The sequence below is a fragment of the Dasypus novemcinctus genome, chromosome 20 (assembly GCF_030445035.2).
Source record: "Dasypus novemcinctus isolate mDasNov1 chromosome 20, mDasNov1.1.hap2, whole genome shotgun sequence".
Lineage (NCBI taxonomy): Eukaryota > Metazoa > Chordata > Mammalia > Cingulata > Dasypodidae > Dasypus > Dasypus novemcinctus.
In genome coordinates this window covers 27,576,176-27,602,070 of record NC_080692.1, presented here as the reverse complement: position 1 = coordinate 27,602,070, position 25,895 = coordinate 27,576,176, and the positions used below count along the sequence as shown (strand labels likewise).

The 25,895-nt window shown below is 36.3% G+C and overlaps 1 pseudogene; it reads left to right on the top strand.

Moving 5' to 3' along the window:
- The window catches only part of LOC131274725 (vomeronasal type-2 receptor 26-like), a 144,747-nt pseudogene extending 130,378 nt beyond the window's left edge, over window positions 1-14,369 (top strand).
- The last annotated feature ends 11,526 nt before the right edge of the window (window positions 14,370-25,895 follow it).

Genomic DNA, 25,895 nt, shown 5'->3' with positions numbered 1-25,895 from the left:
CAATGTGGACCACTGTCCATGTGGTGTAGCACTGCTCTAGAATGTACTCGCCTGGTGCACTAGATGTTCTGCAATGATGGAAGATGTTGTTGATGTGTGAGAGGTGGGGTGGGTGGGGTGGGGTGTGTATGGGGACCTCATATATTCTGAATGTAATATTTAAAAGGAAAAAAAGGAAAAATATATTAGGGTCTGGACACAAAGAGGAGGACTATCCCGTTGAAGTTAACATGACATATACAGTTGTAGTAATGACTAACTACAAACATGGTTTCATTGAAGATTTAAACAATTTTAAGATTAAAACTAATGGGGAACAGATGAACATGGGAGAATGTCAGGTATGTAGTTGAAGTTATAATGTTGAGAAAACTCTTTAGAAAATTTAATAAGGAAGGGTTACCTGTTTAGGTAATTAATGGGGGGCATCTGGCACAGGGGCATACTTCTAGGGAATGCGTGAATGCTCATCTTGTTATAGTGTGTTCTATCATTGGGTGGAGACCCATACAATGAATGGAAGGTGTACCCACATCCTGGGGAGGCCTGATGTTCTCAAACAGAGGGAATTGTGTCTCTTGATAGAATTGGTAGCTCCCAGTGGGGAAGGACAGGCTATTGTTTCAAGCCCTCAGCATTGTTGCTAGTATCTATGAATCTGGTCCTTCAAGCAGTAAAGCTTGGTTGTCACTGTGGGCCCTGAGGGGAGAGGGAGAGAGGAATAGAACTGATGGAAGCAGGAAAACTGGAGGAGAATGTAAGTGTTCCACAAGATCATACAATGATGGATATAGTAGACCCTTCTGAGCTTCACTGTGATAAACACAATGTCATTCAGAAAACTTTGAAAACTGAATATCTTCCAAAAGTTCAGGAGTTTATGGCTAACCCTCTATGTTACAAAGAAATTCTGCTAATTTGTTCATAATTTTAAAGATCATATCCCCTTTTAACTTATCATATCAATTCCCATGTACATATAGTTTCTGAATTTTACTTTTGGAGTAACTTTACCTCTTCTATCCCTCTGATACAGACTCTTTCTGCTGTTTGTAGTCAAAGACGTCCACTTGGATTCAGCAAAGCACCTCAAGCAGGGAAACCATTTTGTTGTTTTGATTGTGTCCCCTGCCCAGATAGGGAGATTGGAAATGAAACAGGTCGGTAAATGTGAAAATTATTCGTATGTAAGGTAGTATGAAATGAGGAATGATTTGATCATTCCTAAGGGTATGTGTGAATACCAAATCCGAAGTTTTATTTTATCTTCTTTACTTCAGCTGTCTTCAAGATAACTGTATTTAATTCAATTTCTTCTCTTTTTTCCCTCCTACCTTTCTCTAATTTCTCAACTGTTGGTGAAGAATAATCCAAGCCACTATATATTGAGTATGTCCTAAATACCCAAAACTGATCATTTTTGCAGATGAGGAAATTGCCAAGATTTACAAGCTGAGGGACAGAAATTAGACAAAATACAGAACTAAGTTAAATCAGAGGTTCTTTGAACACTATACACTCCAGTGACAATGTCAGATATATTTCAAGCTATCTGGTGGCCCACAGTTTCAGTAGCTGTGAAACAGTTTGCTGATTGCAGGAGAATGTTAGTAAATGATTGTTTAATGAGTCAGTAAAGGTTTTGAGTAACTAATACCTTTTCACTTTTAATTGATCATGATCCTTACAGCAGATTTTTTTTTTCAAACATACACCCATCTTTGCCTGTTTTCTTGTGTTGGGGAAATATAACTAAAGTCAAAAAAAACAACAACAACAAACAAATAGTTTTAACCCAGAAACTCTTTCTGCAACTTTAGAAAAAGCAATACAATTTTACTATTGCATAACCTTAAAGCAGAATGTGGTACTGTCACAGGCAATCTATCCAAGTGATTTTAGAGATAGAAAGTAAAATTACCCTTTTATATAGCCAAGTAGATAAAACCATTCTTTCCCTGCTTTAAAAATAAAGGGACGAATGCTCAAGTTAGAGGACTTGAGAGTATCATTGGCCACCTACCTTTATTTTAAAATTAACTGGTAAGATGAGTGGTCTTTGTATTTGCTAATTATCTCTATCCAAAAGGAAAAAAGATAACACTTCTCATTTGTCTATGGCGTGAAAATAGTTACAGTTCAGAGCCTGACAGCTGAGTTAAATGCTTATGGAAATAGAGAGGTGAGTTTGTGAATGTTTTTGATAAATACATTTCAGAAAGTTGTCTATCATATCTTTGAAAAATACATTTTGGGCTATAAAGCTGGCATATGGCATATTTGGCTTTTTAAAATATTTATTTACATCTCAAATGGGCAAAGAAAGGATTTACAATGACATGTTTTCTAAAAAATATTCTAAGAATAGAGAAGAATGGAAGAGGTTGATTTTTTTCCTTTTTGCACTAGGGAAATAATTATTTAGTGTTTTGATTTGTGTTTGCCATTATACTTCTTTCACTGCTACCATAAAATAATAATACTTCGACTTTTTAATTGTTTTTACGGTTAGCTCTACCTGTTTTGGGACAAGTTATTGCCATCTATATAAATAAAATGTGCGGAATAAAATCTAACGGTTTACAGTAGTGACTATAAAAACTTATTGCATTCAGTGCCATGTCAGTTGGCCCTACTTTGGAGTTTGTGTTTCTTTGTGATGGAGCTGGACTCAGATGTGATCTTTGCCCACAAGCCTCTCCTGTTACTTTTACTGGATCTGTAGTTGGTGCTGGGGTTTGTGTATACCCAGGGGACCTGAATCTCTGGATTGACTACGTAATAGCCAGGCCCTGAACTCAACAAAATTGCAACTCACACACTCTGTTTTATTGGACTTACCCCACTCAGCTAACATGGAGGTGAAGAAGTTCAACCACCATACCAAGGAGCCAAGAGTGCCTACAACTGAAAGCAGGAGAATTGCATCCAGCATCCATGTGGAATCAAAGCCCCCTCTTGATATAGATGTGGAGTGGACACAACCATCCTAAGGTCCACAGGATGGAGGAATAGAGTATGAATTAGAGTGGACTTACTGATATTCTATTCATGAACTATTGTGATTAGTAATCGAAGAAAATGTGGCATTGGTGTGGAGAAAGTGGCCATGGTGGCTGCTGGGGGTAGGGAGTGTGAGGAAGAGATGTGATGTGGGGGCATTTTCAGGGGTTGGAGTAGTCCTGGGTGGTGCTGCAGGGACAGTTACCAGATATTGTATGTCCTCCCATGGCCCACTGGGTGGAGTGTGGGAGAGGGTGGGCTCTGATGTGGACCACTGACCATGAGGTGCAGCGGTGCTCAGAGATGTATTCACCAAGACCAATGAATGTCTCATGATGACGGACATGGTTGTTGTTATGGGGGGAGGAGTGGGGTGAGGGGGGTGGGGGGTATAATGTAACATTAAAAAAAAAGACAAAAAAAACCTTATTGTAATAGTTGCCAAATAGGAATATCTTTTAAACGTATCATAGCAAGTCAAAGAATAAATCAGATTTTTGAATAGTAATGTTCTTATTTTGCAACACATTAATTTTATAAGCTTCTGTGATATCTTTATTACTTATATTCTTTTTATTAGAGAAGTTGTGAGTTTGCAAAACAATGATGTATAACATAAAGGATTCTCATACATTTCTCCACCACCAACACCTTGCATTGTTTTGGAACACTTATTATAAATTATGAAAGTACATCATATAAATATTACTGCTTAACTATAGTCAGTATCTTATATTTCGTGCATTCTTGCCACAAACCACTACCACTCTATTATTAACACGTGCATTGCTATGGTATATTTGTTAAGTTCATGAGAGTTCAGTGGAGATTATAATGTAATTTTTCCTTTGTTACTGTGTTGTATGTATTACTTTATATGATTATATGATTATTTTGTGTTGAATCATCCTTATACACCTGGGATAAAACCCATTTCTTCATAGAATTCCTTTAATGCATTCCTGGATTCGAGTAGCAAAAAAAGTATTGAGGGATTTTTATATATGTTCATTAGAGAGATTGATCTATAATTTCTTTTCCTGTAGCAACTTTTATCTGGCTAATTTTACCAGGATGATTTTGGCTTCATAGAATGAGTTAGATAATGTTCCCTTTTCTTCAATTATTTAGAAGATTTTGAGCAATATTGATATTTGTTCATTTTGGTAGATTTGTAGAATTGACCTGTGTGCCATCTGTTCCTGGGCTTTTCTTTGCTGAGGAGTTTTCAATTATTAATTCAATCTCATTACTTGTGATTAGTCTGTTGAAGTCTTCTGCTTTCTCTTCTTTAATCAGTGTAGATTCTTTGGGTTTTTCTAGAAACTTGTCCCTTCTAATTTGCCTAATTTGTTGGCATAAAAATGTGGATAGTATCCTCTTATGATTCTTATTTCTGTGGGGTCAATACTATTGACCCCTTTCATTTCTGATTTTATTAAATTGTATACTCTGTTATTTTCTTTTTCAATCTAACTATGACTTTGTCAATTTTACTGATCTGTTGAAACATCTTTTTTTAGTTAATTGTCTTTAACCTTTTAAAAAAATTCTTTCTTTTTTTTTTTTTGTTCTAATGTCTCTTTTTTCTTCCTACTTGCTTTTGTGACTTTTTCTAGTTCCTACTGTTATGCAGCTAAGTCTTTAACCTTTCTTACTTTTTCCATGTAATCATGTAGGGCTATAATTTCCCTCTCGGCCTTGCCTTAGCTTCATCTCAGAAGTTTGGACATGGCGTGCTTTTGTTTTCTTTCTTATTGACATCTTTATTGATTTTCCTTGCAATTTCTTCACTGATACGCTGATTGTTTAAGAGATTGTTATTTAACTTCCATGTATTTATAGATTTTCCAGTTCTCCATCTGCTACTGTTGTTCACCAATGTTGCTTTATGGTCAGAGAAGATATTTGTATAATTTTAATCTTTCTAAATTTTTTGAGACTTGTTTTGTGTTCCAAATTGTTGTCTACCTTGGAGAATGATTCTTATGCATTTTAGAGTATTAGGTATCCTGCATTTTGGGGGTGCAATGTTTCTGTATGTATCTGTTAATTCTAACTCATTTTTTGGTATTGTTCGCATTCATTGTTTCCTTTTTTATCTTCTTTCTAAATTTCTATCTATTGATGAGAGATTTTATTGAAATTTGCAGTATAATTATACAGGTTTCAGTTTTCCCCTTCTTTTCTTTAGGCTGTTCCATCTTGCTCTCTCCTGTATTAACTTTGTGCCTGCAGAAGTCTGCTGGTGATTTTGACAGGGCATACTTTTGTTGAAAGTTCTTGCCAGCAATTCTCTTTCTTCACATTTCCCTGGGTCCGTTTGTCTGCAGAAATCTTAAGTAGCTTGAGTTCTGCCAGGAGTCTCTGAGGACTTTGGTCCCTGAGCGAGGGAAAAAAAAAGAGTTGCAACTCCCTACTGTGAGTTGCTCTATAGTCTTTATCAAAGGTGGGTGGTACAAAGGGCATACTGCCACTGTGTGACTCACAACCTGCTTGAGACCAAGTGTGTATGTGTGTGTGTGCGTCTGAGTTTGGAGGGGGCTGGTGAAGGAGAATGGACTGGTTACATAATTTTCCTATCTTCTATTGTTCTTTTGGTTCTGCATTTATAGAATATTCCTCCAGTCTATCTTGTCATTTCTTGTGGCATTGAATTTACATGGAAAATATTAATTTACTTCAGTTTGTTGTTTTTGTTGCTGTCTACTGACCGGCAGCAATTGAAAGTGTCTCTCTCAATGCAATGATGGCCCGTCTCTTTGCTCTTGCAAGGAGAACATGTTTATTGAGGGAAAATGTCTTGGTCAGCCAGGATGGCAATTTTTTCAAGTGTCAGGCTTTTGAAGGAAAAGCGATGACCTTACAAGTATTAACTATGATTATGAGAAGATATATTAAATCAAATGTAGGACAAGTACTGAGAACAAAATTTATAGCCATTGTCAAGTTTAAGTTCCAAGGAAGAGATCTTATGTTTATTTGCAAAAGTTTGTTCTAATTTCAATTTAGTGGTAAACATCTAGGTCATTTTAATCTAATATATTGTTGAGCCTTAGTGAGCAAACATTTTTAGACAGAGATTAATCTGTTCTATTATCATCTCCTTGTTTTGTATGAACTCTCCAATAGACTACTTATATCTGAGTAGTTATAAAACTTCAAAGAATAAATTATCAATTGTTCACGAGAAATTTTGGTTTTAATTACAGTCAAGAGTCTTTTATTTCTAATGATCTGTCCTCTTCTATGTCAGGCACCAACATTTCAATTATAAGGTCATATTTATTTTAAGTCTAGAATGCAAGTAAATAGTATTAACTCTTTATATATTTCATTTTAGGAAAAAGTTAAGTTTAATATTTGAAAAAGTTTTCACCATAGGAAGCCATAAGTGGGCTGCTTTTGCTTGAGTACTTGGCCCACTAGAAATCACTATCAATTTTACATATGAAAAAAAATAGGCAATTTTTACCTGCAAAATGGGCTGTATCTTACATTGTCACCTCTTGTAGCATTTGGAGGGCAACAGATGTTCAAAATACTATAATTTAGTCTGGTCTTATTTCAATTTTGTTTTAGTGAGACCTTTAGCCCACTGTGAAGCAAGAATATTTTTTCTCTTTTTAGACTTTGAGCATGCCATCAAATCATTTATATATATATATATATATATATATATTTTTTTTTTTTTAAAGATTTATTTTTATTTCTTTCATTCCCCTTCCCCCCCCAGTTGTTCATTATCTATGTCCATTGGCTGTGTGTTCTTCTGTGTCCACTTCTATTTTTGTCAGCAGCACTGGGAATCTGTGTCTCTTTTTGTTGTGTCATCTAGCTGTGTCAGCTCTCCGTGTGTGCGGTGCCACTCCTGAGCAGGCTAAACTTTCACTCTGGGCCACTCCCCCTATGGGGTGCACTCCTTGTGCGTGGGGCTCCCCTACGTGGGGTACACCCCTGTGTGGCATGGCACTCCTTGCGTATCAGCACTGCGTGTGGGCCAGCTCCACATGGGTCAAGGAGACCCTGGTTTTGAACCATGGACCTCCCATGTGATAAGCAGATGCTCCATCCGTTGAACCAAGTCTGCTTCCCAAATTATCTATATTTTGAATAGTTATAGGTCCGTATAATGAAACAAAATTTTTAAGGTTTTTTGAAAATGACTAGAAATATCTGGCTGGATTTATAGTCCCTTGAGGAATCTTTTGTCATCAATACTGGAATATTAGAAACTACATCAAATCAAAATCTAGAGTGATATACTGAAAGGATGGAAAGAGCAAAAAGAACATAAAAGGAGTAGAATATAAATCATATACAGAAAAAAATTTATAAAGGACTAAAGTCAGAAGTCATAAGAGTTGTAAGTTTAGGAACTTCAGGGGTTAATGGAAAAAAACAAATGTATTTGTTTTTCAAAGATCTAATATAAATTTATGTGAACATTAACCATCTTCATCAAATTTATATTTTGCCTTTATAGGAAGTGTGGGCTTATCCCAAGGTGATTGTGCATTTTAAAGTATTATTTCTTTTTAATAACCACTCTCTTTTTATTGGTTCTCAGCAAAGAATATAGACTTATATAAGACTTACCTTTTAGGTGAGCTCATCTTAATTTTTGGTGATATATCTCAAAATTAAACCACTGTCATTATTCTCTAAGTTCCAAAACCATGCATTGCTTTGTTTTAGCCAGAGGTGTAATGTAGCAGAGTATGAACCTACTACTCTCTGCCATGGCCTCAGTGTTTAGAAGACATATAGTCATCAAATCAGATGGCTTTTTTTCCCAAGGAGCTTCACTGTGCCTCTTCAGAGTATAGGATAAGCCAGCCTTAGGTTGCACAGTAGTTCTCTCTCCAGTGAGCTTATGGGAGAGTCCAGAGAAAGTAAGAAAATATGTTATTTCTTCAAAGAACATTCCTGTGTAGGTATTGTAGAAGAAAAGGAACAAAGTTAATTCAAAATAGCAACATTGATTATGGACCTGTCCTCAAAGGGATAGCAGGAAATTCTTGAGAAAATTATAGGAAAACAAATAGCTCTACTATGAACACTTCCCATCGCCAAGAGTCACTGAGTCTGTCAATTTTATGCCATTTGCCAATCAATCTCTAGCTTATGGACTTTTGTGACCCCTTTCTGTTGAATTTTTTGAATCCTCCAGATATTCTTTAAATGTTTTTTTTTTAAATTCTTGACCTTTAAAAATAATGACACATAAGGAGATCCAATGTGGCTCAGTGGTGGAGGTCTGGCTTCCCATGTACAAGGTCCTGTGTTCAATCTCTGGACCCAGTACATCAAATATATATGTGTATACACATATAAAATTAATAATGCAACTTTTCCCTTCTTTTAATCCTTTTATAAATTAGCCTATGTAAGAATGATTCCCTTTAATAAAGAGTTTTACTTGGGAATAATTAACATAGAGTTTTTTAATATATAATTATTTTTGGGAGAAGATGTAGACTTACAGAAATATCATAGAGAAGACACAGAGTTAACATAAACTACCATTTTATTAACTACTAACTTACAACTTTTAAATGTTATTTTTTTCTTTTTTTAAGAATTGTCCAAAATCTAAGTAGCAGCTGCAAAGATGTGTGTGATAAAACTTCTTTGCCATCTTATCATTTCTTTCCTTTATTTTCAAAGGAAGTTTAGATTCCATAAATATAACATTAACAGTATAGAAGATTCCCATTTAACACACTCTCCCCTTCCCATACTTTTCCTCATTATAGATATCTTTCATTAGTGTGGTTCATTTGATACAATTGATGAACACATATTGACATTGCTACTAACCAAGGTACAAAGTTTGCATTCTGATTTACACTTTCCACTGCACAATTTTATAGGTTTTGACAAAATGTAAAACACATTTTTCCATCTCTAGATATCATGCAGAACAATTCCAATGGGTTACAAATGCCCCATGTTAAAAGTATTCTTCCTTCCCCTTCCCCTCATAATCTTTGGTGAACACTGTTTTTATATCAATGTTACAAATTCCTCCATTACTAAAATAATAAATCTACTTTAATCCAAATTTGTATTACCCATTATGTTTGTTCATTTCACAATCTTGAGGATTGCATGATGGTGATGCCTCTGATTAAAAGGAGGTTTATGCCACATGAAACAGATGTATGATACTATCTTGTATGCAGTTGGTGATATTGTTTTTCAGTTGGGAGATGTCCATTCTCCTTTTGTTAGTTGTCATAGGTGAGTATGATGAAGAGAAGTGTAGGTGTTTTCTACAAATCAGGTCTCAACTAGCATATGTACAGACTGAATATTTAAGTCTCCAGAAAAGTATAATGGGTATACTGCTAATTGATGGTTCAAATAAATGGGGCAAACGAACTGTGTGTTTTTAAATTATATATGAGTCTAACTCTGATATACTGTGGAGATAGGTTATGGTATATTTCAAGATTAGGCCCACTGATGGGGTGCCAATTTCCTGGGGCTGTCTGCCCTTCCTATAGCATCAAGATATCTCTAGAGCACCGCTCTTGAGGCCCTGTTTCCTGTGGCAGTCAGTGATATCCTACTGAAATATGCATAAGTATAACATCTGGAACAACCTCCCGAGTCACTTTAAAATCTCTTAGCCATAAAAACTCATTAATATTTACTATCTTACCCTTTTGGACTAGGCATTTTTTTTCAAATGCTTTCCTAATTGCGTACGGCAATAATCCCTTGGTGCCATGTTTGTTCATCCCCTGGAGTTATGCCCCACTGTGGGGAGAAGGTAGGAAATTTATAAGCTTAGTTTGTCTTAGAGATGGCATATTTGAGTAGTAACGAGGCTTTCAGGAGCTAACTCTTAAGCAATATAAAATGCCAGGTCAGTTTTAATTTCATGAGAATAAGGTTCATAAGCACAAGCATCAATTTCAAAGGCCTGGCATATTGGTCTCTCCTTCTTCTCTGGATATTGCCCATGTATACCAGAGAATCTTACCACTTTATGAGAGAATGTAGCAGGACTCCCCAGGATGGGAATTCAATAGCCCATCAATTATTCTGTGGGTCTCTAGTCAACAAGATAACATCCATCCTATTGCCACATGCACACATTTTTATTCCATCGAGCCATTCCTCAAGTGTACCTCTCCCCACACTCCAGCCTACCACTGATAATCAGCATGAGGGATCCTCCACGGCCACAATTGCAAACCTCTGCAATTCAAAACCTTCCCCCAAAACCTTCTTGTGAAATAGCAGGTGTTTTCTCAGTCTTCTGGTTATACATCTCTTCCTTTATCAGTTCATTTTAGCAGAAAGGCCATTTGCAACCCCCCATGATGAGAATCTAACACCTTCATTTTTCAACAGTGGGAGCAGACTTCAGAGAGTTAGATGTCCTTAGTCCCCACTTCCCTGGTTGTGGTGATTTTCCCAATGGGAAGTGTTTGTTCCATTAAATGAGCAAACTCTGCTGGTTGCAGAATCCCATTCAGCAGCCAGAGCCCTTCACATGCATGGGGAAGTAAAGTGAAAACATACTGCAGACAACTTTTTAAACTTCCAGGTGAAACAAGAAGTTTCCTAATTTGTTTCAAGTTGATGACACACCATTTCTACCTATAAAAACAAATGCCAATTCTCTCAGGAAGAAAACATTCTCAAATGATCCCTCATAATTCTCAAGAATTGATACGAAATAATCAAAATCAATATATAAAATAACTTTGTTTAAGACATTTTTAAATGAGCAAGGCATTTAATTATCAGTAAAGATAAGGCATAACTTAAAAATGATTTTTTAAAAAGCTTTTTTGAACTGAAACATAAAAGTGCTAGTAATGAAAAGTTAGTAGATAGATTTGTACCAGATTGGAGAGACAATAAAGGAGATTTCATTCCTGGAATACACATCAGCAAGGGTCTGAGGCAAAAAAAACAAGCTTGGTGAAAGCTGAAATAATATTAATGTTACCATGCTGAAGGCCTTGAAGGGCGATTGGCCCTTGAAGGGGATTGGCTCTATTTCATTTTAGAGGTGTGGGCAGAGAGTCCAAATTATCTCAGTAGTCATTTTAAGAAGATGAGGTCTTGCTAAGATTACATGAAAATTCACAGTATTTCTAGTATGAAGACTGGATTGAACAGAATGGTTTTCACAGATTGGGTTCTTTGAAAGCTGCATCTGAGATTGTGTTTGGCATTAAGAAAATGTATGAAGGAAATAGTTGTGTTGTAGGGATTGGAAGGTCAAATACTGAAACATTTCTGACAAAGCCTCTGTCAATTCAATGAGGAAATTTGAGTCATATAGGGTCCATCAGGGCTGTCCTTTGGTGGGCCTAAGTAGGTGGAAATTTATAGTCTTCTGACAATCAGTTGTTTGATGTTACCTGCTCAGGTAAGAGGGTTCTTTCCAGCAAGGTGGTTCATTGCAAATGAGGCAAACTCATATTTGCTGACAGCTGTAGGCTAATGATAAGGCCATCCTTGCAGGGGAATCTGGGTAGGAAACACCTCTGTTCATTTTATAGGCAATTGACTTTTAAGAATAGTAATAAATAACTTATTTTATTAACCATCATTTTAGTTTCAGAGTTACAAAACTAAATTTTATAATGTTTTGGCAGGTTTTGAGTCTGGCAGTTCAAGTAAAAGCAACAGAAAATTGATGCTTCCTCCAGAAGACTGACATTTTTTGGGGCTGGTTGCCTGATCATTATACTTGGCTTTCCCATTATATGACAAAGGAGAAGGGGATTTCTTTTTTTTCCCCTCCAGTTTCCATTGACTTTCAGCTTCTTCTTTCTGCATGTGATTTTTGTAATCTAAAGCTTCTAGTAATTAAGGATTAAGGCCCAAACTTATTTACTTGGGCCACACTACTAGTAAAAACTAACATGTCAAAAATTTCTCTTTTCAATGGGTTCATTCTCAGAGGAATGAATATAGGCTAAAAGTTTTTTTTCTCTGGGAGCATGTAATGGAGCCTACAAACAATTTTCTTATAATCTCATTTGCTTAAGAGATATTTCTGCCATTTTGGTCACCAAAGAAAAATTACGTTTAGGGACTTATTAGCTCATAGTATTTAGACATCTATGTATTACATACCTCTGTTTCTCAAATAGCTGAATTTGGAGAAAAACAAATAATGTAATTTAAGTCAGTATTCCATTTATATGAATGGATTCTAGATTTTTAAACTTGGTCCTGTTGGTTTTCATAAATTATGCTTACCCTGGGTATCTCATTGATTTCCAAGACTTCAACTGATTATTCCTAAATTTCCAGATTAGGTATTTCTTTTGAAATACAGCTAAGTATAAACATCTCAATCTGGTTGAAGCAGAAAATATCTACAACACAAGACCAAATTTTCTTCCAAAACAATATGCCTCTTGTCCATTCTGGGCCTGCTATTTCTCATCATTGATTTCTTGGCTGCTTGCTACAACATCCATTCACCAAGATTACCAAGTTAGCAAAATGTATATAATGTGACTGCTTTTTCCTCACTCTCCATTCTGGTTTTGCACTGTAGATTCTCCACATTTTAAAAGCATCCCTAACTATTTTCTCCAAGTCAAGCTCTCTCAATTCCAAATGAGTGCAATGAAGCTAGCCTTTTCTTTCAAAATAACAAATATGATATTATTCATTTTAAGATTGAATGAGTGCTCTCTATATCTTTTTTAAGAGTCTCAGATTCTGTTTATTGAACCGACTCTTCTTTCCTCCTAACTTGAAGTTAGATTAGTTGTGCTCTTTTCTTGAAATCTCCAGTGTCTAAATGGTTACACTAAAGGTTTCCATAAGATAAACAATATGAAAATATATAGCACTATTAGCCAATGCTAGGAAATTTTGAAAAATAATTGTATGTAATTCATTGCTTCCTCAAATAACTGATTCATATCACTCTTTCAAATCAGAGATGAACCTTTTAAAATAATATTTCATCAAATAATTTTTGTAAAATTTTCTTGGACATAAACCCATATTTAATATTTAATTTGTTTTTTGGATTAAAAATGAGTGATATTTGATTCTCCATGTGATTGAGTAAAATCAAATCATAATTGATGCAAGGTTAGATTTCACTGTTTTCCTTTTTTAATTTCTGCAAAAAAAGTTTATCTCTAAACTATATACTGTTTCCTTTTTCCTTTAAATATTGTTCTTTATTGTCAACACTAAAATAATCCTAAACCCTTCAAATGTTCAGTAGATGATTCCTAACTCATGAGGAAAGTTTTTTACTTTTATAATGTCATTGGTCAAGGACAAAATTGGTATATTCCATTAACATTTCAATTGTGGTTCTGTTCATGAAATACTTGTTTATGTACATGTCTGGGAGATGACTTATGAAATTTAATAATTCTAATTGTGTCCCTTTCAGATATGGACCAATACATCAAGTGTCGTAAAGACAAATATCCAGATAAACAGAGAGTTCGATGCCTCCCCCAAATCATGACTTTTTTGTCTCATAATGATTTTCTATTGTTCTTGTAGCTTTGGCCATGAGTTTCTCTGTCCTCACTGCTCTGATTTTAGGACTATTTATTCTATATCAAGACACACCAATCATCAGAGCTAATAACCGAAATCTCAGTTACCTTCTCCTTGCAGCCTTAATGTTCTGCTTCCTCTCCTCCTTGACTTTTATTGGTCAGCCAAAAACTGTTAAGTGTATCCTCAGACAAACATTCTTTGGAGTAACATTCTCTGTGGCTGTTTCTACTATTTTAGCAAAGACCTTCATTGTGGTAGTGGCATTCAAAGCCATCAAACCAGGAAGTACATTACATATGGGGAAGATGACCTGATTCTCAAACGTTATTGTCTTTACTGGCTCCCTCATTCAAGTATGCATCTGTGCACTCTGGCTGGGAACCTCTGCCCCATTCCCTGACATGGACACACAGTGTGAGTTTGGCCAAATCATCCTTCAGTGTAATGAGGGATCCACAAATGCCTTCTATTGTGTACTCGGTTACTTGGGCTTTCTGGCATTTCTGAGCTTGACAATTGCTTTTTTGGCCAGGAGGCTGCCAGACAGTTTCAGTGAGGCAAAAATGATCACATTCAGCATGCTGGTGTTCTGCAGTGCGTGGATTTCTTTCATACCTACCTATCTGAACACCAACAAGATAGCCATGGTGGCTTTGGAGACCTTCTCCATCTTGGTGTCCAGTGCTGGTTTATTGGGTCGTATATATCTTACCAAATGCTATATGATTCTACTGAGATCAGATAGGAATTCCAGAAAAAAATTACCCTTGAAAACTTCCTTCCCAAAGGCAAAGGATTTAATATTCAAAGTGCAAAATTGCTATGGAATAAGAAATAATATGGAATAAAGATTTAAGATAGGGCATGATATAAATGCATTTCAATAAAAAAACCTAACTTGCTTTTCAAACACCCCTCGTGGATGAGTTTCCTTTTCATTTCTTTAATTAGCATTTGCTTTAATCACATTTTCTTCTAACACCATGTTATAGAATAAAAATTCACATCAACACAGGGATTAGTGAAATCATGTATGTGAAAATGTAATGGGTAATGGAAAATATGTTTCCATCTATTTGTCTTACTCTGGTTATTCTTTGCTTCATATCTTTAAAAAAATAACCTTACAGGATTATAAGACTCGGTATTAGAACACTAGTGATCTCTGATTCTCCCTCATAACACTTCTTTATAAACAAAATCATAAAAAAATTTAGCTCTGAGCTATGGAAATTGCCTACTGTAGTCTTCTATGATTCTGAGAAAACTCATGGATCAAAACTTATGTAATGGCCTGAGGTTAATTAATGGAGCAACTTTGGCACAAAACAGATTTTTATCACTGAGGAGCTCCATCAGATAGGTAGAGAAACTAGACTTAGTGTGAGGGAGGATTCCACCCTTATGGGAAGTGTTGCTCTCTACTATAGACAGATTTTTCCAACACTTCTTCTACCTCTCCCCACTACTGAGACATGATATCACTTTCAATATGTTAAACTATTGTTTTAATTTATTTAACTAAAACAGTGCCTCCCCAGCAATAAGGCTACATAAGGATCCCTTACAGTAGGAGCCCATTTATCATATCCCCAATCATCACTTGCAAGCAAAGAGTTATAAAAATACCTGAGTATCATTATATAAGCAATACAAATTCGATTTATTCTCAATACTTTAGATAGCCTCAAAAGGAGGATTTCAGTTAATACTTGTTCTAAAAATGATGCTGTTAATGGAATGAAAAGTGAAGTCGCAGAATAGGAGTAAGGATTGGCAATATTACATCTGATTGGATGACTTTTATCAAGAACAATAAAGAAACTTTAGATCTCACTAATAAAGAAAGAAACAATGCAGTTAAAAATGGTTAAAACACTTTACTGATAATTTCCAAATGATGGAAACAATCAGGTGTCCATCACCTGATGAATGGATAAAGTTACTATGGTGTATACACAGGATGGTTTTGCAGCTCTAAGTAGTTACACACTATCGGTAGTGACAGTTGCTTTACGTATCTTAACAAGAGACCTTTTCATTGCCATATCTTATTTACCACCACAGACAGTCATCTAAGAAAGAGGTGGAAAAAGGAAAGGTTATTTCATTTCCAGTACCCTTTAAATATGAATAGCAATGTGACACAGTATGTCATAAGCATTAAGTATTAGCACTTGGAATAGATTTAGTGTGTGTCTGACACTGTTTGCAATTTATACAGATATTGTGAAATTTAATCCCCACACCACCTCTTGTTATAGACAAATTATTCCTAGTCTTCAGATGAAAAATTGAGACAGGATAATTCATTTCTCCAGGTCACAAGGGTAGCCAATGGCACATCTGTGATGAGGCAGCTTACCTCTGCAGTCCATGCTTTTCACAAGCAAAATCTGCCTCTCAGGAACGGGACAAAGGAGAAGTTCTCATGGTAGAATTTTTGAAAAGTGTGTTCTTCATTCCCTAATCAAAGAGATGTAAGGGAAGGTTGCCATTCTTTTTTTCCTTGCTTTCTAAAAGAGCAGTGTGAGTGTTTGGTCCTTGGAGTAGCCACACCATCCTGGTATCACATGGGGAAACACTGGGGAAACAGTAAGGAAGTTAGAGCAGAAATGTGTGAAGTGTGGTTTCCCTGGACATTAATGAGTCACTTCACAAATCGCCATACCATCTAAGACTGAGGGTGTTAGGCGCCATAATTTTTAAATTCCCTTCAATTTTTAATTTTTTTTTAATTAGAGAAGTTGTAGGTTCACAGAAAAATCATGTGAAAAACTGCAGTGTTCCCATATACACACCATTGTTAACATTTTGCAATAGTGCGGTACCTTTGTTACAACTGATGATGAAAGAATATTAAAACATGCAGACAAAAGTTTACTTTGTGATGTGTTTTTCCTTTATACCACGCTATTAATAATACCTTTCATTATTGTGGTATATTTGTTGTAATTTATGAAAGAACATTTTACAATTGTTCCATTAACTAAAGTCCCTCATTTACAATAAGATTCACTATGTTGTAAAGTCCTATGTTTTATCTTTTAATTTTTATTCTAGCAATGTTGATATAAAATCACATTTCCCCTTCAAGCCACTTTCCATATATATTTCAGTGCTGTTAATTATCTTCCAATATTGTTTTAATATCACCACCATCCTTTTCCCAAACTTTTCAATTAACTTAAAAAGAAATTCTGCTCAAATTAAGCATTAAATTCCAATTCCCTACCCTTCCCATCTCCTGGAAACTTGTGTTTTAGATTCTAACTCTATGTGTTTGCTTATTCAAATTATTTCCTATCAGTGAGGTCATCAAATATTTGTTCTTTTTTTAAAAACAAGACTTATTTATTTATTTCTCCCCCCTCCCTCCATTGTCTGCTCTCTGTGTCCATTTGCTTTGTGTTCTTCTGTATCTGCTTGTATTCTCATTAGGCAGCTCTGGGAACCCATTCTGGGACCTTCTGGATTAGGAGAGAGGTGATAATTCTCTTGTGCCACCTCAACTCCCTGGTTTCACTAAGTCTTCTATTGCCTCTCCTCTCTGTCTCTTTTTGTTGCATCATCTTGCTGTGTCAGCTCTCCGCAATGGCCAGCACTCTGTGTGGGCCTGTACACTGCATGGGCCAGCTTGCCACAAGGGCCAGCTTGTCCTCACCAGGAAGACCTGGATATCAAACCCTGGACCTCCTAGATGGTAGATGGGAATTCAATTGTTGGAGCCACATCCACTTACCAATGAATTCTTTTGTAATGACTGAGGGGAAAATGTCTTTAAAATCCAAAATAGAGTAATTAAATAAAAAGAATAGTTCCTTTAATGGCCCACACCAAATTAACAGTATCCACAATGAATCAAACGCCATTTCGCATTAAGAGCCAAGTCAAGCATAGGCTTTAACCCAAGTGCTGGTACTTGCTTCCCATGAGGGGTATGGAAGAGCTAGCTCAGCTCCCTAAGCTGGGCTTCTGCCTTGTTGGAGGGCAGCTTGAGGGACTGCCATGCCTAGAACAGGAGCAGAAATGAGAGCTGCAGAGGAAACCCACTAACAGAAAAGGGGGAGCCTGTTCTTCATCGATCAGGAATCAGCTTTAAGTGGGTAAGGGGGAATTCTTCTGCCCACTGCTTCACTTGCTCTGATTAGAAGTTCCTAGGCTCCATTATTTTTCATCGGGAGCTGCACATATTTTAAAAATCAATCACTTTCAAACCAAAACTTTTGCGAACACATTTCGAACCAACCAGCTTTTACAGGAATATGACACCTCAAAGGAACCAGTTAAGTAAAGAATAGTTTACATAAATCAGTGAAAAGCCAAAGGAGAATTTGCAAAAGAGAGATACTCTTGTCAAAGCCTTTCTGCAATACGGGTCACAAGAGCAGCTGGAGGAAATTGGAAAATGCATAAGGTTGGGCTTCAGAGTTGTGACTCCAGCCGATTGAGCTCACAGTCAGTGCCTGTGCCTTATTCTACTCTGGATTCTCCTTTTAGGACTTAGAATAGTTTTGCATGGGGAAGTTTTTCACAAACCTGTGAAGAATTGAATTGAGGAGCACTGAAGAGCTTGGTGAACCACCACTATACCTCCAAATTTTGTTCTTTATTTTCTGACTTATTTCACTCAACATAATGCTGTCAAAGTTCATCACGTTGTTCTTTATATCAGGACACCATTTCTTTTTATGACTAATATTTCATTGTATGTTTTGACCACATTTTATTTTTCCATTCATTAGTTGATGGAAATGTGGGTTTCTTGCATTTTAGAAATTATGACTAATGCTGCTAAGAACATAAGTGTGTGTATACCTGTTTCAGTCCCTGCTATCATATCTTTTAAATATATACCTAGTAAAGGGATTCCTGGCTTATATGGTAATTTTATACTTATCTTTCAGGGGAACTGCCAAACTATCTTCTACTGTGGCTGCACAATTTTCCATTGCCAACAGCAAAGAATGAGTTTCCCTATTTCTCCACATCCTCCTCAACACTTAAAATTTTTTGTTTTTTTTTAATTGTTGCTAATCTACTGGTTTGAAATGATAGCTCACAATGGTTTTGATATGCATTTCCAGAATTTCTAATGATGTTCATCATTATTGTTTTCATGCAGTTTTAAATTATTTTTTATCTATTTTTTGTCTTTATTCATTTTTTAATATTACATTAAAAAAATATGAGGTCCCCATATACCCCCCACTCCCCTTACCCCACTCCTCCCCCCATAGCAACATTCTCTTCCATCATCATGAGACATTCATTGCATTTGGTGAATACATCTCTGATCAAAATTGGACCTCATGGTCAATGGTCCACATCATAGCCCACCCTCTCCCACGTTCCATCCAGTGGGCCATGGAAGGACATACAATGTCCAGTAACTGTCCCTGCAACACCACCCAGGACAGCTCCAAGTCCTGAAAACGCCTCCACATCTCATCTCTTCCTCACATTCCCCACACCCAGCATGCACCATGGCCACTTTCTCCACATCAATACCATATTTTCTTCAATTACTAATCACAATAGTTCATAAATAGAATATCAGTAAGTCTACTCTAAGCCATATTCTATTCCTCCATCCTGTGGACCTTGGATTGGTTGTGTCCACTCCACATCTATATCAAGAGGGTCTTAGATTCCACATGGATGCTGGATGCAATCCTCCTGCTTTCAGCTGTAGGCACTCGCACTCTTGGCTCCACGGTGTGATGGTTTACCTTTTTCAACTCCATGTTAGCTGAGTGGGGTAAGTCCAATAAACCAGAGTGTAGGAGTTGAAGTCTGTTGAGGCTCAGGGCCTGGCTATCATATGGTCAGTCCAGAGATTCAGATCCCCTGGATATATATTAAACCCCAGCACCAACTACAATTCTGATAAAGTAACAGGAAAGGCTTGTGGACAGAGATCACATCTGAGTTCAGCTCCATCACACAGAAACAAAAACTCCAAGGAAGGGCCAATGACATGGCACTGAACTCCATCTGCCATGACCATAGAACCTGTGGGTCTCTGTAGCCCTCAGAAGAACCATTACCCTGTGTTGTATCTACTTTATCTGTCTCTGGGACTCTGCTGAGGTGTGCATAAGGGTGACCCCTCTGATAACCTCCCAGCTCTTTTTTGGAGACTCATAGCCATATAAACTCATTTGTCCTCTCCATTTCCCCCTTGATTCAGGACAAAAAGCATTTTTAACTCCTGTTATTATATGTAGACTGAGATATTCTGCTGGTCCAAGTTGAACCTTTTATTCAAGGTCCTTTTCTAGTCACATCATCAGCTGGTACTTGGTAGTAATCCCTCAGCACCAGGGAGGCTCATCCCTGGGAGTCATGTCCCATGCTGGGGGTAAGGCAACACATTTACATGTTGAGTTTGGCTTCGAGACTGGCCACATTTGAGCATCACGGAGGCTCTCAGGAGGTAACTCTTAAGCACACTGCAGCTCTAGGCCTTGTTCTTATTTCAGGTGCACAGGCTCACAAGCATTGTCATTAGTATCAAGGGCTCATTGTTGGACCTTCATTCTTTTTTGGTCTTTGACATTGTACTTGGGGGATTGTTGCTGTTCATTTAGGTACTGTGATAGAGCTCTGCTGGCTAGGAACTCAGCACTCCCTCAGTTGTTGTTTTTAATTGTTTCCACTATGAAAATATCCAACATTTTTATGTACCCTGGATATATGCGCTGTAGAACTCCCTGCCAACCATGTGTCACCTGTCAATAACATCCCACACCAGTATTCCTCTGCTGCCATTGTTGAACTTCTCTGTTATCCAAAACTTCCTGAAAAGTGAAGCCCAATATATTGCCAGATTCCCTTAATAGTAAAATGGAATATAGCAATGAGTTTAAAGGTTAGATATAGAATGCATATTAATTTGGAAAAATTCTACATCCTATCTTTTTCTTTTCTTTTTTCTAATTATTAAGCTTATCTTCACAAGAGTTTTAGATCACAGGACCTTATACATACAATATACAGTACTCCCACATATCCAACATAAAACCTTTTCCTTTCCACAGCAATAATCTTTTTACATAATCATACTATATTTACTGAAACTGATGTATAGATATTGAGACAATAGCTTTCAAACAGGGTAACATTTGTGTTCACATTGTGGTTTATATTTTAGACTATACAATTTTCTAAATTTTTAGTTATCTTATGTTTTACATTATGATTTACATTTTAGCCTATCAGCCTCTATATATTTTTGGTGTAATTTTACATGTCTTATATTCATCCTTGCTACTCTTGCGAAACATTTCTATTGCTCGCGCAGTTACATTGGTTCTATCTATTCAATACCTCTTTCCTTCTCCCCTTAGGGCCCACAGTGACAGTCAATCTTCTTTGCTCGAAGAGCCATGTTCAGAGATAGTTGCAACAGTGTTGAGGGCTTGACATGCTCAATTGCCCTAATGCCCTGGGAGCCATCATTATTCTTGAGAGATACAGTTCCCCTAGTTGATGGCATCAGTCCTCCCCAGGATGTGTGTATACCTTCACTTTCATTATATGGGTCTCTATCCAATGATATAACCCACTATGGTAAAATGAACATTCACATATTCCCTAGGAGCCTGTCCTGTGTCAGATTTACCCCTTTAAGCATCTTAAAGAGGTAATTTTCCTTATTATATTTATGGAAAGGTTTTCTCAGCCTTATACTCTCAACCAAATACCTGACAATCACCTATGTTCATATGTTACCCGCCCCTCCCCCCAATTTCTTGGGCAGTATTACCCATCCTCCCATCCCTAGCCCCACTCAAGCCCGCAAAGCCCCACCCAAAGGTAACCCTATGCCTCCATTTTATCCCTTCCTTGTACATATACTTACCTCCAGCTTATCACAGATTTGACCCATGTAGGTGTCAGCTTACATCCTTCCTCTACCCCCCGATTTCCTGTAAGCCTATCATCCAGTCTCTAGCTCTATGAGGCAGCTTGGTTTACTTATTTCATCCTGTATTTGACTTTCACCCTCCTCAACTCTGGTAGTAAATAATCCTGAGCTGGACTTTTGTTGACAGTTGATGCAAGCTATTCTTTCTCTTTTTCCCCACGGGTGTCCTATTGTTTGCACTATTCTTAAGCGGCTTGTGTTCCACCATGGATCTGTGAAGACTTAGGTCCTTATGCCTGGAAATGAATTTTCTTCTGATTCAGGACTGAGTTGCTCAGTCCTCTCTAGAGAGGTGGGAAGTACAAACGCCATATGCCTCTGTTTGACTCCCAAGCTGCATGAGTCCAAGTGAGTTGGAGGGGAACAGGAACGGACTGATGGTTAATTACAGAATTTTGCTACCTGGTATTTCATTTTTTTTCTTTAATTCTGAATGTGGTATCCTTCTCCAGTCTGCATGGTATTTTCTTGTGGCACTGGATTTACATGGAAAATATTAAACTAGAGTTTTGTGTAATTGTTGTTCCTTTCTGAGTAATCAACAGGACTTGAAAGGATCTCTCTCAATTTTGTGACACCTGCATCTCCTCCCTCTTCCTGAACATCTTTATTGAGACAAAAGCTCTTACTAAGAGTGGTAGATTTTAATTATCACTTCCCTAATGGTAGTGAATTTCCCAACGAGAAGCTTTTCTTCTGTGAAATGAGCAATCTTGCCTGGTAGTATCCCATCTAACAGCCAAAGATCTTCCCCTACATGGGACTATAAACTGAAGACACACTACAGAAGACCTTTGTAAACTTCCTGGTGAAACTGGAAGTTTACCAAATTGGTTCAAGTTGTTGGTACCCCCTGACTACCTATAGAAACAAATGTCAATTTTCTCTGGAGGAAAGCATCCTCAAATTTGTCCTCAGGATTCTCAAGAATTGTTAAGAAATAATTGGATACAAAATATAAAATAAATTTTTAGAAGGTATTTTTAAATGAGCAAGAAATTCTGATTATCAACAAAGACCAGCTATATGTGAAAAAAAGATTTCTTTCTCAGAAAGGAAAAATAAAGGTGCTAGTAAGGTGAAGTCAGTGGTTAGATTAGTACTAGATTGGAGAGAGATGAAATGAGATTTAGCACCTGGAATACACATCAGAAAAAAATTTACTCAGAATGCAATTTTGATAAGCAAGAAATGAAAATACATTAACCTAAGGTAGATAGAATGAAAATATTTGGAATGACAGTAGGAAAGCATGCAGAGGAAGAAATGGATAATATTTGAAGAAATAATAACAGAATATTTTAAGGAATTACTATAGTACTTAAATATTTATATGGGAATTAGAATACTCTAAAGAGGATGAATTTTAAAGATGATAGTATCTGTGGCATCTACAGTTAATTGCAGGAAAAAAAAAACAGAAAAGAATAGATCTGAAAAGCACTGAGGGAAATAATATAGACCATATATAAAAGAGTCAATGTTAGGCTGCAAGTACAATTCTCAACAGATGCAACTGGAATCAAAATATAATGAGAGAAAATAAACATGCATATAAGTAGGTTAGAAAGTGATTTTTGCTGCCTTCACCTGGCTCCTAACCCCTGATCCACAGCCAGATCTTACGAAGAAGTAAGTGGTGTTTATGCCCCTTGTTGATAGTAAGAATATTATATTGAAGTTGTAGCAGATTTAGCTGTTAAATTGACTAAGTTATAATCTTGGTGTTGTACCTTTGCCTGCTTTCCTTGAATCCATTGCAAATTAACACTTTACTTACAACTTTACTTCGTTTCTAAGATGAAGTTCTCAGACTTAGTCATCTTGTCTGAGAATTTCATCTGAGATATTGGCTGGACTTTTGGTTGGAGAGGGTAGATGGCTTTTCTCCATTCGGCACTTTGTTTTTGTTTTTTTACTTGTTCATTAGTATTTGACTATGAGACTGGATATGCTTTCTAGCTTTTATTTTGACGAGACGTTTATTACTCATTATAATTTTTATCACTTTTATTACTGTATTATGGAATAACATGCCATCATATTGACTTAGAGTTTCAATATAAAACGTTCTTCACCATTACACAAAACCAATTAATATATTTTAGGTGAGTTTTTTAATTTTAAAAATACAAAGGTACCAATGAAATTGAATTACATAAGTAATTGTATTTTCTATTTATCATCTTAACTTTCATTAATCTCTTTCTTTTTCTGCTTATTATAACTCTAGAATTTTAATTACCTACCTGATTTTTAAATGTGTAAAACACCTATAGGTTTCCCAATCAATTCAACTCTAGTAGTATTTGTCCTTTGAGAAACTCTCATAAGAATGAAATTTCCTCCATTGACGAGCTCTGAATCAGCATCCCTTTTCACCTTCTCATCTGGTGGAGTGGTACGAATTTATCTGACAGAAATAAAGTTATTTTTTATACATATATAGCCTAGCCAGTGTCTATTTAACTATAGATCATCTGATCTAATGTTCGATCTGCTTTTTTAATGCACAATATTTTCAGAATTTTGACATTGTTTCTGACAGAAGGATTTTACACCCTTCTATTTTCCTTGTGCATATAGATTTTCCTCTATTATTCATTTCCTTAGGTTAATTTAATGAGTGGACAGTGAATATTAGTGTCCTTTGTTTACTCACTTATTTATTTACAAATATTCATTATGCATTTCCTGGTTGTAGCAATCCTTAAATGCTGGGCACACAGTGAATATCAAAAGCAACATGGCCTCTAATTATCGAATGTATCAGATAATGTACATGTAAATTTAATAGGTGCTGGAAAGAAAAAATGTATATTAAGATATATAGCATCATTATGGAATGACTACATATAGATAGGATAGTCAAGGAAGGCATTTGCTTATAGTTGATATATAAACCACTGTTTCAGTGATTAATTAGAACCAGGTTCTCAATAGCATGGTAAACATAATTCTAGGTAAATCACAGGTACATGCCAAGAATCTCAGTTAGAAAAACAAGTTTAATACAAACTGAAGTAATATTAATGTTGCAAGAAGTAGAGAAAGGGAATGAGGATTGGCCTAGTCAATATTAGAGATGTGGGCAGGAGCCACATGATCTTGGGAGTCATTTTAAGAAGGATAGTGTCTTGGTAAGATTTACATGAAAAACCATTTTATTTCCAATATGGAGATTGGATTGGATAGAATCGGATTATTCTGGGAATTTCATGGTTGGATTCTTTGAAAGCAGACACTAAGATTCTGTTTGTTCCTAAGAAAATACACTAGCGATGTATGCCATGTGTTAATGGGAGTGGGGAGATCAAATACTGATGCATCTCTGACATAGCTCTGTCAGCACCATGAGGAATTTGATTCATAGATGTTCCAAAGACCTGTCCTGTGGTAGACCCAAAGGAGTGGAAATTTATAGTCCTGTTACAATCAGTCATTTGATGTTAGCTGCTCTGGAAGAGGGTTCTCTCCAGGAAAGGAACTCTTACAGCCAAGGCAAACTCATAATTGCTGACAGCTGGAGGGCAATGATCAGTCCAGTCTTACAGGGGAATCTGGGTAGCACATCTGTGTCCATTTAAAAGGTTATTGAGGTTAAAGAATAGTAATGAATAACTTGCTGTTGGATTTGAGCTAATTGAGAGAAAGAAACCAGGGGAAATTAAATAAAACACAATGTTTACTTCCAATTGGTATAGATTCACAGCAGGAAAGCAAGTATCCACAATGTATTGGAGAATTTATGGCTCTTGATTTTGAGGCTGGAAGCCTCTGAGAGCATGTAATTGAGGCCACCACAATTTTATTTTAATCTTATTGGATCAAGAGATATGTCTGGCATTTTGGAAGGATCAAAGAAAAATAAGGACTAATGCAATTAGGCATTGTTTTTATTACATCTATTCTTCAGATACCCAACTTGGGAGAGAAACTAATCCTGTCATTGAATTTTTTAATCAATTAATGTGAATTTTGATTTTGGTTCTCTTGAGTTTTGAATTCGGTTTCCCTTTGGTAGCTCATTGATTTCATGGACTTCAAATGATGTTTCCTAAACTTTCAGCTTAGAAACTCTTCTGAGATCTACTAAATATAAACCTCTCAATCTGGTTGATGCAGGAAATAGGTACAACACAGCACCTCATTATCTTCCAACACAATGTGCCTCTTATCAATTATTATCCTGCTTGTCCTCATTATTGATTCATTGGTGAATTGCTACAACATCCTTTCACTAAAATTTTCAAAGCAGCCAAATGCAATTAATGTGTGACTGCTTTTTCCTTAGTCACTATTCTCTGTGTTTTCAATGGCTAAAGTAGCTTCTCCATGTTTAAAAATATCCATAAATATCTTCTTCAAGTCAAGCTCTCCCAGATCCAAATGACAGCAATGCACTTAGCCTGTTCTTTCAACAATACAAATCTGATAGTTT